At 37.2% G+C, this 7,012-nt stretch overlaps 1 pseudogene across 1 annotated transcript; it reads right to left on the bottom strand.

The window, feature by feature from the left end:
- Window positions 1-532: 532 nt before the first annotated feature.
- On the bottom strand, window positions 533-1,049 carry LOC136122839 (N-alpha-acetyltransferase 38, NatC auxiliary subunit pseudogene; annotated as a pseudogene). The gene has a single exon (XR_010655845.1). The product of XR_010655845.1 is annotated as an N-alpha-acetyltransferase 38, NatC auxiliary subunit pseudogene (transcript).
- Window positions 1,050-7,012: the final 5,963 nt, after the last annotated feature.

Genomic DNA, 7,012 nt, shown 5'->3' with positions numbered 1-7,012 from the left:
TGCTCTGAAAACCATTTCCCTCATCTGTTCCTGCCTTCTAGGTTTAGAGAATTTAAATATGCATTTAACCTATTTTTAATTGGTTGAATTGCATTCTTTAAAAAGATGTGCTCAAATCCTAATCCCTGGTACCTGCAGATGTGCCCTTACTTGGAAATAGGGTCTTTGCAGATGTAGTCAAGTTAAGATGAGGCCATCCTAGATTAGGGCGGGCCCTAAATGCAATGACCAGTGTTCTTAAAAGAAAGGGAGATTTGGAGACATACAGACACGCTCAGAAGAAAGAAGGCCATGTGATGACAGAGGCAGACATTGGAGTGACGCAAGGATTTCTATGGCACTCTGTGCTGTGGTTGTTGCAAAAGCTATTATCAATATTCCCATCAGGAAGAAATGGATCTATGCAAGAAATTCAGTGTTTAAATACATAAATGAAGACCGTCGGCAAGGAATAACTTTTTTCCCTTTATATCTTACAGCCAAAACATAGGCTTTCTGCTGCCAACATTGATATTTATCATTATCTTTTTCTTTTTTTTTTTTCGGTTACAGATTTAATGAAGTCTGAAAGGCATGCGCGATCATGTTCAGAGATAGGGAGGCCCCGCCAGGCTCTCTCTCTGCACCTCGATAGAAACGATGTGGATGTGGTGTCCAGGTACCACGGCCAGGCCCAGCACACGGGGTTCCTCGGCAGAGAAGGAATTTGACGGCTTAAGGAACTCCTGCGCCGAGCCCAGGATAACACTGCAGTCACGGTTGGTGCAGAGGAAGCAACCGACCAGTGCTTCCTCTGTCATGTGAATGCGCATGGTCTTGTTGAGCAGCGCCTCCAGCTGCTGCCTAGCGCGCATAGCCAGCGACTCCTCGTGCTCCCCATCTGAGTCCCCTGCGCTGGAGCTGCTTTGACGCCGGCTGCAACAGCCATTCTCCTCTCGTAGCAGCATGATCCAGCAGCGGCCATTTGTTCCCAGGCCTCCTCCAGGCCCTTCAACTTCCTAAGAACCTTCCGGGTCCAGTGGTCTGAGATCTCGCGAGCGTATCATTATCTTTTTCTTAAATTTGAAAACAATTCTATTAATGTTCCTTTCACAGTATCAGATTAGTTGTGTTGGATGAGAATAATAATGATAGCCAGATCGTCATAAGATGCCTTTATCAAGTTTTGTTTTGTTTTGTTTTGTTTTCAGCAGACTTAATGAAGCAAATCAAGATTTACCAGTTCCCTGGATACTTCTTTACTCTTTAGCAAAGGGATTTGAATGAACAGTTACTGATGAAGAATGACAGAGCATTTTGGTTAGTGCACATAAAATTGTTGTTTGTTCAGGTTATAACAAATACAGTTTAAATTTACTTTCAAGTTTCCTCTTTCATTTCTCTTTGAACTTTTGCTTTGAAATTCTTCTCACGGCCAACATGCTTTCCCAAATTGCATAGACACGCCATTGCTTCTGAGACCGAATTAGCCTCCGAGATGGGCTTACACAGCCAGCACCACCTAGGCCTGCAGGCCAATGCTAGTTTGTAGCAGTGTCCAGGGAGATATCAGCTTCCTAACTGATCTCCCCCTCTTCCCAACCTAATTATTTGGAGACCTTCAAGCTTTCCAGAAATATCTGCAATTAGTCAGATGGTGTCTAGGGCTTTGTTTAAAATTACAATAGAAAATTTATCAAGACCATTTGGTCTAATGTCTCTCATCATCTTCCCTATAGATTTTTCCTCTTCTCTCTGGAGAGTTAGAAATGAGCTGTCATGATTATTATATAATTACAGAGAATAATAACAATAATAATGCTTGAAATTATTATTACACCATGAATAAGAATGATATGTAAAGATAACTCCTTGTCAGAATTAGAAAGATTTTCTTCCAGAAGCTCAAACAATGAACAGTTATTAGCTTTACAACCTCTTTTTGCTGATCGTGGTTGGAGCCCTGGTTTTGTAAACCAGGGGTCATGAGTTCATACTTCACTAGAATGTCAACCTACATCTAGTACCTAAACAAAATGACTTGTACAAAACAGTAGTTCAATAAATATTGTGCATGACTTAATAGATAAATTAATAGGGAAAATTTGGGGGTAAAGATAGATTATATTTCACTATAAGTAATGTTTTTAAATTGTTTTTGGGCAGCTTATGTGTATGTAGCAAATATCTGGTTAGGCAAAGTTTAAAAAGAGAAAACACTTAGAATGTAAAACTATACCTTGAGTTTGATTTCTAGTTCTGGTATTTTTCTGTGTCCTTGAATAAGCCACACCTCTTGGAGTTTCAGTCTTCACATTGGAGTTTATACACACACACACACACACACACAGCATTAAAGGTTTTCTTTAATCCAACTTTAAATATAAACTTGAAAGCCTCTAGTCTCCTATCCTTAGTCTTATTTCTATTCCTGTCTCCCCAGAATCAGCCACTTCATACATTTATTATGAATTCTTCCAGTCACATACAGGAATGTACACATATGTGAATGAAAAAATATAATATTGTGTGCCTACAACTTTTAAAAACTTGCACAGATGCTATCGAAGTGTATATAGTATCCTGAAACTTGCTTTCCCCCCCCTCACTATAGTTTTCAAGATCTGTTCTTTTTCTTTTTAATATTTATTTATTTATTTTTATATTTGGCTACATTGGGTCTTAGTTGTGGCATGTGGGATCTTTTTCATTGTGTTGCGGGACTTCTCTCTAGTAGTGGTGTATGGGCTCAGTAGCTGTGGTGTGTGGGCTTAGCTGCCCCACAGCATGTGGGATCTTAGTTCCCTGACCAGGGATTGAACCGTGTCCTCTGCATTGGAAGGCAGATTCTTAACCACTGGACCACCGGGGAAGTCCCTTCAAGATCTGTTCTTAATAATATATACTATCTTATAGCATATATTATTTGATTCTCCAATGCATGACAAACAGCATACCTTAGTGCTTCAGAGAAAGCATAGACTCTGGAGCTACACCATCTGGGTTTGTAACCTAGCTATACCATTTATTGCTGTGGCATCTTCGGGAAGTTACTTAACCTCTCTTAACTGTCTCAGTTTTCTCATCTACAAAATAGGGATTATAATAGTACCTAGATCATGGAGTTGCTATGTGAATCAAATAATTTACCAATCCTTCAGTATAGTGCCAGCACATAGGAGGATCAATATATGTGCTTTCTAAATGAAAGAAAACAACTGATGAACGTTTTGTTTTCCATTTTTTACTATTACTAACAACGTTCCAAAGAATGTTTCAGGTATATATTCTGGTTCTTTTGTGGGAGTGTTTCCTCAATAGTGTATTAGATATGGAATTGTTAGCTTATAGGGTTTATATGTTTCCAATATTAGATTATCTTGAATTGCTCTCCATAGTGATTGTACTAATTTATGTTCCTACCACTGTTTAAGAATTTCCATTTTTTCTTTATCCTTGCCCAACTGAGTATTATCAAACCTCTCAAATTTTGCCAATCTGATTCATGTGAAATGGATTTTATTTTTGTTATTATTTATTTCCTTGATGGTAGTTAAGGATAAACATCTTTTCAAATGTCTTTTGGACATTCTGAGTTCTTCTTTTGTGGATTGTGAATTCTGCTTTGCTTGGCATAGGAATCCAATTTTATTGTTTCCCTATAGGAAAAATGCATTATTCCCAAATAACTTCTTGAATCAATCCCATTGATGCATAATGACACCTCATATATAACAGATTTCCATAAGTGCACCCATATTTGTTCTGGCTCACCATTCTGTTTCCTTTACTAATTCTCTCATCAATATTACCTTCAAATTACAATAGCTTGAGAAAGATCTTGATGTCTGGTGGGACATTTTGCCTCTTTCATTTTCAGATCTGCCTTAGCAATACAGTGTCTGTGACTCTTCCATGTAGATTTGAAGATCAGTTTATATAGGTCCATAGGGATACCTTGTTGGGAAGTTGTCTGAAGTCCCATTTAACACTTGATTAATTTTGGGGAAATATAAATTTTTATGATATTTGTGATTCCTTCTGAATTACTCTCCTTTTATTTAGTTATTTCTTTATGTCCTCAAAGAGCATTTTGTAAGTTTCTCCTGAGGAATAAATCAGAGTGCATGTGAACACACAAAATGAAAAAAGGTATGTATATTTAAGTATTGTAATTTTAAAGGAATTGTGTATAATGACAATACACAGGAAAATCCTCAATATCTGATTTTATCCAATTACATTTCCCTTTGTCTTCAATGAAACTTTTATCAACTCTTTGCCTAGTAATAATATCGAATATTATTTTTTTCCTGTTTTATTTTTCCAGCCCATATCATAATAGAAAAGTTATGAATAGTGAATTATACAGAAGTGAACATTCAGTAAAGAAAAAAGTAGGACATGTAAGCACCTTGAAAAATCATATCCCTCCAAACCAGAACTCAATCATAAAGTTTTTGAGAGGGATAATTTAAACAAAATGATTGAACAAATGTCCACTCTACATATTTACTTCATTTTCTCTAACTCTTATGTTTGTTGATCTTTCCTTCTCATATCTTATGGATTTTTTCATTTGTGAAGAATTATGTTTGAAATTTTGGAAGACAGGTAAGAATTCAAAAGCACAGTCCTTGCCTAAACTGGAAGCTATCACTATTAGTTAAATGGCATAAGGACAATGAAAAAGAACATCTCTTTTAATGACTAATATTGTAGGTTTCATAAAATCTTATGGATTTTTTTTTTTTCTGGTTTCACCTGTCACTTCCTATCATTGCAAGTTCTATTCCCTCCTTCAGGATTGACACTCTTTTAGGGACTGAATGCTTGTGTTCCTTCCAAGTTCATATGTTGAAGCCCTAATCATCGCTCTCCCCTGACCTGCCACCCCCCACCACACACACTATGTGATGGCATTAGGAAGTGCAGCCTCTGGGAGGTAATTATGTTTAGATGAAGTCATGAGGGTGGGGTCTTCATGATGGAATTAGTGCCGTTATAAGAAGAGACCAGAATTCTCCCCTACCCCTAACCTCCTCCCCCACCAAGTGAGGGCACAGCAAGAAAGCAGCCATCTGCAAGCCAGGCAGAGGACCCTCACTAGAACCTCACCATGCTGGCATCCTGACCTCGAACTTCTAAGGATCCAAAACTGTGAGAAATCAGTGTCTGCTGATTAAGCCACTCAGTCTTTGGTATTTTGTTATAGCCGCCTGAGCTAAGACATTCTCCCATCTTTTGGTATCAAGCCAACCTTCAGTGCCTAATTCAAGCATCATCTTTCTTTACGTGTATGTGTAAGTGTGTGTCTACAAATTGGGCAGACTCTATTTTTAAACACAAGTTTCACAAGAATGAATTTTCCCTGTAAAAGTTGTGAGAAATATAAAAAGTAAAATATGGCACTAACCCTTTCTGCCCTCAGATTCCTCATACCAGGAGTAAACACTATCATTTTAACAGCATGAAGTATTAACTTTTAGTACTTTTTCTATTAAAATGCCATCTCCAGTCCTTTCTGTTATTGTTATTTTCTGCTATTTGCACATAGCCCTTTGTTACATTTTGTTTAATATTCAGATGTGGCTTTACAGTAAATTAAGGAAGCTTAATCTTCAGGAACACTTACTTGCACAGTCTCCTTCCAAAACTCTAGAAGTTTTATATGTATGTATAGTTTTATATATTTACAATTTGGGGGAGTTTTGGTTTTTTTCAGTGCTTTCTAAATTGCATAATTTTCAAGGCCCCACAAAGCCTGGATATGCCCCTGCTTATACTATACTTATTTAAGTACATGACTATCTTCCCCATTAGAATGGAGAATGTTTTCTTGAATGTTCCCCCCTGCAAAAAAATGTGTAGCTCATCAACTTGCTAATAGTGGATTTAGGATTAAATGAGCTTCAGTATGCCGAGGATTGTTTACAAGGGTCAGAGTTTTAATCAGGAGCAGAGAATGTAAGTACATCATAGCTTGGATGTTTTGTTTTCCCTGTCGTGTAATATTCATTGGTAAATAAATCCTAACATGTTAGTTTCATTTTCCACCTACACACTAATCGACACATTCTAATTGGTATATATTGAATTCCTACATTGAGTAAGGACCAAAAAAACCTCTCACTTCTTATACTTCAAGAAGGCCAGGTTAGATTTCTAGCTCTTCAGTCTAGGAGACTTCCTCTAAAGCAGTGTTGTCCGATAGAACTTTATGAGATGATGGAAATGTTCTGTAACATCTGTGATGTCCAATATGGAAGCCATTACATTTAAATGTAAATAGCTACATAAGACTAGTGACTACCATTTTGGACAGTGCAGCTCTAGAGGTTTATGAATAATGTGACTCACTTGGGAGGGTTTAATTAAATGAATAAATACATCACTTATAAATAAATGATGAAAGATCAGATTTAGACAATATCGCAGTCCACTCTTCTGGCAGAAAATTTGTAGATCATGTTTAGCTGCATGCAAACTTGATAAAGGTAATCAACACACAGCAATGTAATGAATTGAAAAGGCAATTTCAAAGCAAATGTAAATAACACTATTTTTTAAAAAGCTATGCTAAAATGAAGACAGAAGGGGAAAAAAAATTCTTTCAAAGGAGCCAAGAATCCACAGTAAAACATCTTTCTCTTATTCAGCCAGAGAACAGAAGCAGAAGAAGAGAGAGATTAAGAAGGCCTATAGGTATGCCAGAAATCTCATTGTTTCACTGTGTGCAAGTATTTACGTGGGAAGGGAGAAATAAGGGTAGTGGCTACAAAAACACTGATATGAAAAGGTATGAGCCAACAGAGACCTATGGTCCAAAACGTTAGGACCACTGTTATCTCCCAAACCTCTGGAATTTGCAAATTGCACTATTTACCTTGCTAGCATGACAGGAAATATTCCAAATGACATGCTTACTATGGTCAGCACTCCAAAGTTACTGTTCTAATGATTCCTGTTTAAAACAGAAACACAAACAAAAACATCCTAGACCTCTCTTTTTTGTAATCACTCATGGCAGGTT

Source organism: Phocoena phocoena, chromosome 4 (assembly GCF_963924675.1).
Source record: "Phocoena phocoena chromosome 4, mPhoPho1.1, whole genome shotgun sequence".
In the NCBI taxonomy this organism is placed as follows: domain Eukaryota; kingdom Metazoa; phylum Chordata; class Mammalia; order Artiodactyla; family Phocoenidae; genus Phocoena; species Phocoena phocoena.
This window is presented reverse-complemented; position numbering and strand designations above follow the sequence as displayed.